We start from the raw sequence: 9925 nt of genomic DNA on the forward strand, positions 1-9925 counted from the left end.
AACTTGGTTGAACCAAGTACGATAAATAAGAAATTTTGCATATGTACGTACCTACCTACTATCTATACGTCATTGACCCAATGGCTGAGTAAGGTGCTCATCTGCACATTTAAGATTAACAAACCTTTCCAATGGTATGTCGGTATTGGTGCCAGGGCCAGTGGCCATACAAATCTGCCCATAATCTGCCCAATTTGTTGTGGTTTTGAACCCGTTTTTATACGACCTGGAAGTTTGCTCACGAGGCTGATTGGTGGATGTGAAATGAAGTGAGATTCGTGCGTGAGATGCGCGTATGCCTCCCCAGATATATCGACGCGCATTCGGCAAAATCAGATAGGAAAACGCTTTATATCCGCGCAATAAGAGCGAATAAGACTTCCCCCACATCTATTATGTCGACGCAGAATCCGCAAAATCCGATATGAAGAAGTTTTATGTTTGCCTGCACATAAGAGCGAAAAAATCGTCGTTCGGCTCGACTCGCATCGGCCGGCGCCTGCCGACGCGTCGACGGCTTTTTCGCTCTTATTGCGCGGACATAAAGCTTTTTCCTATCGGCCTTTGCCGAATGCGCGTCGATATATCTGGGGAGACCCTAAGTCGTCGACGGGTCGACAGGCAGGCAGGCAGGCGCCGGCCGATGTGAGCCGAGCCGAACGACGACTTTTTCGCTGTTATTGCGCAAACATAAAGCTTTTTCCTGACGGATTTTGCCGATTCCGCGTCGACATATGTGGTTGTGGGGGAACACTAATGGTACGACAGGGGCGATGCAGACTCTGTATGGAGGCAGAGGAGACGCCCTTGCACATCCTCACAGAGTGCCCTTGCCTAATAATGCGTACTCGTGACTTAATCCTGGGCGGACACATATTGCTCCCGGAGGAGTTAAAGTCTCTCGAGATCAAAAAGATCCTGCAGCTGTTTGAAGTTGCAGGTTTGGATCGAGAGTTATAGTAGGTGGCGATCACAATAGATCAGCGATGGTCGCAGTGATACATAGGCTTTGGAGCCTTATATAGCCCCTAACACGAGGAAGAAGAAGAAGAAGAATGGTACGAGAAATGGTCTAGGTCGTATCAAAACCAATTTAAAACCATAACAAATTGTTAAATTAGAATCGACATCTTGGTAGGTAGAGTCTGGCTAGCCAAAAATTGTTGACAGATATTTCGTTGTTGTATCACTAATTGTCTATGATTTAAAAGAAAAGCTAAAAGTCAGTTGTCAATTTATGTCATTCATTCAAATTGTTTGCGGTTTATAAGGGGTTTATTTTAAATAAGATTAATAATGTCTATACTGAGTGAGGTTCGCAAACTATTATTTAAGCTCTTAAATTATTACGACAATGTGCGAAGTCGACGTGTAGCGATGTATAACGAAAAACTGCAATGTTTACAACTCCTAAACAAATGTAAACAAATTAGGAGGTTGGTGCTCTATTAATATTTTGATACTTAGCATTTGGCATATTTGGCATAGTACTTATGTATTTTTTTAGTGATGGATTAATATTACGGTATTATCGAGCTAGGTCTTATTTAAACTACATTTCAATTTTCGCCTTGTTACAATGGTATATAGTGTTAACATATGTGTTTATCGTTGACTGTACTTTACATAGTGGTAGAAATTATGTGAGCTGACTTTGAATGCACGTCAACGTATATTTAACTTATATCCTCAGGTACCTTACGTGTGCATAGAAAATCAAAAATATTTTCTAGTATCAAAACTATAATTCCTACTACACAAAGTGTGACCAGCCCAAGATTTTTTGAATTTCCCGCCAAACATTTGTGTAATATTTCAGTAGCCAGACTCTAAATTCGACAGATGGCTTTTGTTTGTTTCCGCCGGTACTAAAAAAAATACTTCACTAGTATCACGACTTGATTCAGTAATTATTGTGTAAAGGCTAATTTGTGCACGAAATACTTTCTTAGGTAAACGGGGCGCGTGACCTACTCTGTTTTGCCTTTCATTTATTTATAGGTAATCAGAAAGCGGATAAAAATCGAATCTATTTTTTTCGGGACCCTATTACTAAGACTCCGCTGTCTGTCTGTCCGTCTATCTGTCACCAGGCTGTATCTCATGAACCGTGATAGCTAGGCAGTTGAAATTTTCACAGATGATGTATGTATTTCTGTTGCCTCTATAACTGCAACAAATACTAAAAACAGAATAAAATAAATATTTAAGTGGGGCTCCCATACAACAGACGTGTTTTTTGCCGTTATTTGCGTAATGGTACGGAACCCTCCGTGCGGGAGTCCGACTCGCACTTGGCCGGTTTTTTTTATGATATCGAGACAAACGAGCAGGCGAATCGCCTGATGGTATGCGATTAGCGTCACCCATGGACACCCCGAGGGGTTGTAAGACTTGTAAGTGCGTTGCCAGCCTTAAAGATGGGAATACTGCAGGCGACAGCTCATTCCAGAGTTTAGCTGGGCGAAGCAGGAGGTTTCTAGAAAAACGCAGTAAACGCACAGTTGATGACTGCCAGTGCCAGTAAGTAGGTAAGTAGTCAAATAGAAGTTTAGGTACCTACTTCATGATTCATGATTACCTTACCTTAAAGTTACAATTTAAGCACATCGCTGTTAATCATAAGTAGGTAGCCTATAGACCGCTAAAATGGAAATAAATAAGTTTCGAAGGAATAAAATAAGGCTGGCGAACCGCATTGTAAAGGAGTCGTCATTCCTAAAGCTTGCCGAACAAAAGCTAAATCCTAACGGTGCGGTATATGGTAGTCCACCGCGTGATGCAGAAAGCCTATCACGAACATCAAAAATCGGTGGAACCGGTGGTGGCCGAGTGTATCTGACGTCCGACTTTCAATCCGGAGGTCGCGGGTTCAAATCCTAGCTCGTACCAATGAGTTTATCGGAACTTATGTACGGAATATCATTTTAAATTTTCCACTAGCTTTTCGTGACCTGCATACATCCGCGAAGTAATTCAAAGGTGTATGTGAAGTCCCCAACCCGCATTGGGCCAGCGTGGGGACTAGCCTCGTATATTCTCGTGCTTGAGAAAACGCCTGTGCCCCTGCCCAGCAGTGGGATGTATATAGGCTAAATTATTATACATATTATTAGCCTCCCTAGTGCTTTTCATATTCGATAGAATCGAGTTTTCCTATGTTGATTAACTTATTGGTACCTAATAACGATATCCCACGATATTGAAAAATCAGAGACGGAATACCATGTCACCGTGGTTGGTCCCAACTTGTAACGGCATCCATTTGGAAGGCTCGTCAGTGGCCTGCTTAAGAGAGACAGATAACGAAATTTCAATTATGGCAGTGTGGGCAGCAGCCCCTTTAAAGTGGTTTACACGCTCGTACTCGCGCAAGCAATGGCAGTAGACGCCGGGTCCGCTTCTAGTCCAAACAGTATTCCCATTGTGTCAGCCATTACCTAGCCCTCTTTTCTTTTGTATTCGCCTCTTCTATTGAAGTGAGACCTTCCCAATGACGCTTTATGGCGGCTTTGAAGTATGCAAGATACCCGTATGAAGTATATCGTACTTTTAGAAATATTACGTTGTGAAGGGCCTAGTTTGATGTCGTAAGTAGGAGTTTTGTAACAAGCTATCAATAAATAAATCTATAGTCAAATCTAAATGTGCTCACTGTAAATGTCAATAGAGTCAGACCAAGAAAAGTCTGCAGCGGATTTGATAGCCCACGTAGTGCAAGTGTTATTTTAAATGTCAAACTTCTATGAAATTATGACGTATAAATAACATTTGCATTGCGTGGGCTATCAAATCCGCTGCAGACTTTTCTTGGTCCGACTCTAGCAACACTATTTAATTTAACAATTTGTTGTCATGAAATAAATTAAAAAAAATAACATTTTGTTTTTTATATGGTTTTGACACGACCTTGACGATCGTCTTGATGCCTTGAGATTAGGGCTTGCAATTCGAATATTCGAATATTCGAATTTGTCGAATATTCGGCCTGTTTTGATATTCGAATATTCGGCCGCTCAGGTTTCGAATATTCGAATATTTTTTATTACTATAAAAAATCTATTTAATCCGCTGCAGTTACAGTTTCTGTGTGTTTTCCGGGTATTTACAGTGAATGAGTAATGGTAGGTACCCAAATACGAAGGAAATAATATTTTTACTGTATTCCTCTCGATAGACTTCGTGAATACAGTGAAACCTAACTCAATTTGAAAGAAAACGAAATCAAAAAGTATGTTATTTTTACGGTGCATAAGTTTTAAGTTAAAGGGTCATTCTGTTTATTAAGACTAAATCTTGCCCGCACTTATCGCAATTCTCAAATTTGATCATACCAAACCTGCCCAAGTGCCCAACTAGGTAATCTAACTATGCACCTTTAGCTGACAAATAATCCAGTAGTCAACTAACTTTTTCCCTTAAATATTCCAATATTATATAATTAAGCCGACCATTAATTAAGGCCTCTGAGTGACTACAAGTTAATTTAAATCAGAAAATAATTACCTACTAAAAAAAAATTCTTACATACCTAGGTTTGGTTTAGATGATTAAAGTTATATTATTTCACTCAACGGCGCATTTATAAAAGTTTTATCTAGAAATATTGAATACGTCTTATTTTGGCGTTTTACTTGTTTTTATAAATGTGGGCATCTCATAGTATGATGATAAAATCTAGTCAATTAAGTGGATTTCTGCAAAATAACATTAGTTTTAGCAATATGTGAAATAAGCTTTTGAATAAAACGATAATAAACCGATTTCTCGTTCTTTTTCTTATTTTTTATAATATTCGAATAATTGTTCGAATATTCGAATATGTCGTCAGAAAAAGTCGAATATTCGAATACCTGAAAGTTTCGAATATTTGCAAGCCCTACTTGAGATGCCGCGCATCTCACGCACGACCTTCATTTCATTTCACATGTATCAATCAGCGAAGTGATCTTCAAGGTTGTATCAAAATAAGATCAAAACCGTTAGAAATCGGGCTATGAAAATTAAATTGATACCAATTACCATACGTATTTTAAGTAGGAACCAGGCCAATTTGAACGTACACTGACATCAGATAAATTTAACGAATTGGCCCGTAAAGCATTTACTGCAAATTCGCTACGAGCGCGGCATCATCGTAGCCCGTAGCATTGATTACCCGGTGTGTAGCGCTGCAAATAAGTATCAATGGTGAAGAATAGTACATTGTGCAACATGGGGCGTAAGTTGAATATTGCAAACGAGAGTAAGTTAAATCGCGACGGCTTGCTGGAGCGATTTATAGACTCGAGTTTGCAATATTATTACGCCCCGAGTTACACACAATGTTTTTCATCACACTTGCGATACAAAAATTAAGTATAAAGACAAAAAACTGTTAATTATGGCACTAGAAACTTCATAACTCCCTAGGGAGAACGCTTTTTCTATAACTCCCGCTAAACCTGCGTGCAATTCCACATTTACTGAGTGTGATGAAAAGTACATTAAACACACTAGGCATCGAAGGCGAAGGCACAGACCCATCCGGCAGTCAGCCACAATTGAACTCTTGTAAAAATATTATAACGGCTATTAAATTAATCGAATTAAATATTTTTAAACATAAACAAAAATATCTAATTATAAAAGTCAGTATTTTAAAAGTAAAAATAGTAAAACTCATTTATACCTACCTACTTGGTTCGTATGATTTAGTCCCTAGGGAGTTATAGCTTTTTTTACAATCCCGCCCCCGCACGATACACCTGCATGAAATATGATTCTTTTCGAGCAAGTGTGATGAAAAGGCAATTTGCAGACTATCTACAAGCGCTTCAATTTTCTAACCCTTTAATTCGCAATGTTAAGTATGCTTAACATTAGAATCAAAAAAATATTGCAACGTAATTTTCACTTAAACTCAGTACTTTTTTTAATAAAATGATAGTTTAAAACCTAACGCATCTTCGACGAGTGAGATTATTGCCCAGGCGCACGTATTTTGACAGTTAATGGCAAAATGGTGCCACGACAGCAATTGACCTCAGGACGCAAGTTAATTAAAAAATATTTATACCTATAATGTCGATTGAAATACTATTACAATGTGTTCTTGAGGGTGTGGGCTTTGTGTTTTTATGTTTTTATAACACAATAGAAGCCTAACTAACACAGGACTGGGTTACCATTATGCGTGTTGAGAATGCTCAACATTGCGAGATTCGTAGAAATATACTTAGTGTAACGCATGTTGAGCATTCTTAACACTGCGACGCTATGAATAAAGTACATTCTTGTTAGGCTGTTAAGTAATTTTAACAGTGCGAAGATAAGGTTAATATAAGGGACGATGCAACATCCACGACTTGATGAATTCAAAGATGGTGGACCGCCAAGATGACCGTTTTGCAGCGAGCTCTTCCCATCCCAACGTGCAGGATCGATATCACACACGTTTAGGTGACGCTTGAGCATGTCCGCCGTGCTTCCGCTTGCCCTCTGCTAATTCTGAGTAGAATATAGCTTTAGGCAGGCGGCGATCGTCCATCCGAAGAACATGCCCACACCACCTGAGCTGACGCTGCATCAATAGTGCCTCCATGCCGTACATCCCGGAACGACGCAGAACCTCAGAGTTTGGAATACGGTCCTGCCATTTAATTCTGAGTACCTAAACATTAGACATCTTAGGTGGTGCGTGTCTAGTCTTTTGATATCTGGCTTGTACAGGTATCGTGTCTCTGCGCCATACAGGACTGGGATTATTACGGCCTTATAGATGCTTATCTTAGTCTCAAACTTGATATCATGGGAGCGGCTTTGGCGATGCGAGATGGTATTTCTGAAGCCAGGGTGTTGTCATGTCGTATAGGGATCCCAAGATATTTAAAATAAGACTTCATCTAGTGGTCCCATCTAGATTCAGTGGTTTTGAATCAGATTCAATTCCACAGGGTGGTTGTTGAGGATTTGTGTCTTAGAAATACTTATTACCAGCCCGAATTGTTGGCAAGAGCGGTTTAATGCATCAACGTAGCTTTGGAGATGCGCCATACTGCCAGACATAAGGCATACGTCGTCAGCGTAGAGTATCTCTAATATGGAGACTCGTCGCACTTTAGACTTCGCCCTGAACCTTTAAGACACCTTTCTCAGGCCCCTCACATTTAGTTGTCTCCACTGAGAAGCATGTATATGGCAAATAGTGTGGGTGCCATGACACATCCCTGCTTCACTCCGCTTGTAACCTGGATCTCCTCAGAGAGTTCGTTTTCATGTTGAACCTGCGCTTTCATACCATCGTGGAATTGGCGAATGAGCTTTACGAACTTCTTTGGATATCCAGATTTTATAGATAAAAGTACCTAAATAATGTCTGGTTGTTGTATCGGCGACAAGCAGGAGCTACTGACAAGACTATGCTACTGAATAAATTAAGACTACAACACAACTAGCAATGGAGCTGCTAAAAAGAAACTAGAAAAGTGCGAGGCGGACTCGCCCACCGAGGGTTCCGTACTTTTTAGTATTTGTTGTTACAGCGGCAACAGAAATACATCATCTGCGAAATTTTCAACTGTGTAGCTGTAGCTACCACGGTTCATGACTTTCATGAGATACAGCCTGGTGACAGACTGTGGTGGAGTCTTAGTAATAGGGTTCCGTTTTTACCCTTTGGGTATGGAAACCTAAAAACAGGGCTGGGCCCTGTTTTTTTTAGAAGCTTCAAGTTCCAAGACCTCCACATCTTGTAGTTCAGTATATAAAATCAGTGTACACCTTGAACGTATTGCAAAATAGGATATACGAACATATTCAAAATTGATATTATGTCTCGCCTAGTAGCAAAAACAAATGGTTTCTACTCTTTTCATGACGCTCAATAGAAACTTTTTATTAAAAACTATAAATTTTTTATTTCTTCATTATCCTTCCTTCATAATCCTTATTATTAGGGCGAGCGAAGCGAGCCCTATCACTATTCGACAATCTATGCATTCTTGTGGTACACTTTACGGAAAAACCATCGCACTGTTAGGTTTGAGATTTAACATAGTAATTTATATTCATGTCTAGATGTGTTATCAAGCATAAAAATATCATTATATAAACATAAAAAATAAATAAAAGGGTAAATAATGTGTATTACTACTAACGCCATCTGTTGGACTAATGTTAGTTATTTCTTTTTCTAACAGATGGCGTTAGTAGTGACAAGGTTAAAGGTTGTTCCGTTAAAATGCGCTGGGTTTTTGCAGCTCAATATAATTGGGTATTTGACTACCTATACTAGTCAAATTAGTTTCTTTTTTCGAACTGTCAAAACGATTTGCTGCTATGGAATTTACATGAAACACTAGCATGTGACGTCACAAGCAAATTACCTACTCTTTATAGTTGTTATCGGGTTTTAAAATAGAAATTGTGACTAAAAATAACTGCTATCTACCTTTCTCTATTAATCTTCTGGTGCTTTATTTCTTGCATGGTGTAAAATAATTTATCTTAAGTATTACAGTCAAATACCCTATTAGTAGGTAATCATAATTAATTAGAGGTCATCCATTAATTACGTCACACGAATTTCTAGGTTTTTTGACCCCTCCCCCCCCTTGTCACATTTGGTCACATTTGGCAAACCCCTCCCCCCTAGTGTGACGTCACATTTTTTCTACGAAATCGCCAAATCGAATTAAGTAAGTACCTAAGTATTATTAATAATTTAAATATTAGTAATTTTATAACCCAAAACTGCTTAGGAAAGAAAATTAAAAGAATAAAAACGATTATCGTTTTAAAAACTTGTTATTTAAATGTACAGCGAATAAAATAATTAAAAAAAAATTTCGGTTACTGATGAAGTTAAAGTGACGTCACAAAGTTTGTGTCTCCCCCCTCCCCCATGTCACAATATGTCACATTTTCTTGACCCCCTCCCTCCCCCTAAACGTGTGACGTAATTAATGGATGACCCCTTATGGGTGAAATTTAATACGTGACTATATATTTTTTGATTGAATCGATAATCGTTTTTACTACTATAGCGGTTAAAATCACACGTGATTGATTTCGAAATTGCGACAGTAATGCAGTTGGCAGTAATATCGCAGTCGGCAGCAGTATTGCAGCGCGATATTACTGTCTTACTGTTTCAAATGCCAAAATCGATTTCGCTGCCAGGGTTTTTGACATTCGAGGCAATAATGTAGTCGGCAGTAATATTGCAGTCAGCAGCAGTATTGTAGCGCGCAGATGTCGAAATCGATATTGCTCCAAGATTTTTGATATTTGCGGTAGTAATGCAGTCGGCAGTTATATTGCTGTTGGCAACAGTATTGCAGCGCGATAGTACTGCCTTATATAATGTTTCAAATGCCAAAATTGATGTCGCTGCCAGGGTTTTTGACATTTGCGGTAGTAATGCAGTCGGCAGCAGTATTGCAGCGCGATATTACTGTCTTACTGTTTCAAATGCCAAAATCGATTTCGCTGCCAGGGTTTTTGACATTCGAGGCAATAATATAGTCGGCAGTAATATTGCAGTCAGCAGCAGTATTGTAGCGCGCAAATGTCGAAATCAATATCGCTGCCAGGATTTTTGATATTTGCGGTAGTAATGCAGTCGGCAGTAATATCGCTGTTGACAGCAGTATTGCAGGGCGATAGTACTGCCTTACTGTTTCAAATGCCAAAATCGATGTCGCTGCCAGGGTTTTTGACATTTGCGGTAGTAATGCAGTCGGCAGTAATGTCGCAGTCGGCAGCAGTATTGCAGCGCGATATTACTGCCTTACTGTTTCAAAAGACAAAATCAATGTCACTGCCAGGGTTTATGACATTTGCGACAGTAATGTAGTCTGCAGTAATATTGCAGTCGGTAGCAGTATTGCAGCGCGCAAATGACAGGCGCTGCCAGGATTTTTGATATTTGGGGTAGTAATGC

Source organism: Cydia splendana, chromosome 5 (assembly GCF_910591565.1).
Source record: "Cydia splendana chromosome 5, ilCydSple1.2, whole genome shotgun sequence".
NCBI lineage: Eukaryota > Metazoa > Arthropoda > Insecta > Lepidoptera > Tortricidae > Cydia > Cydia splendana.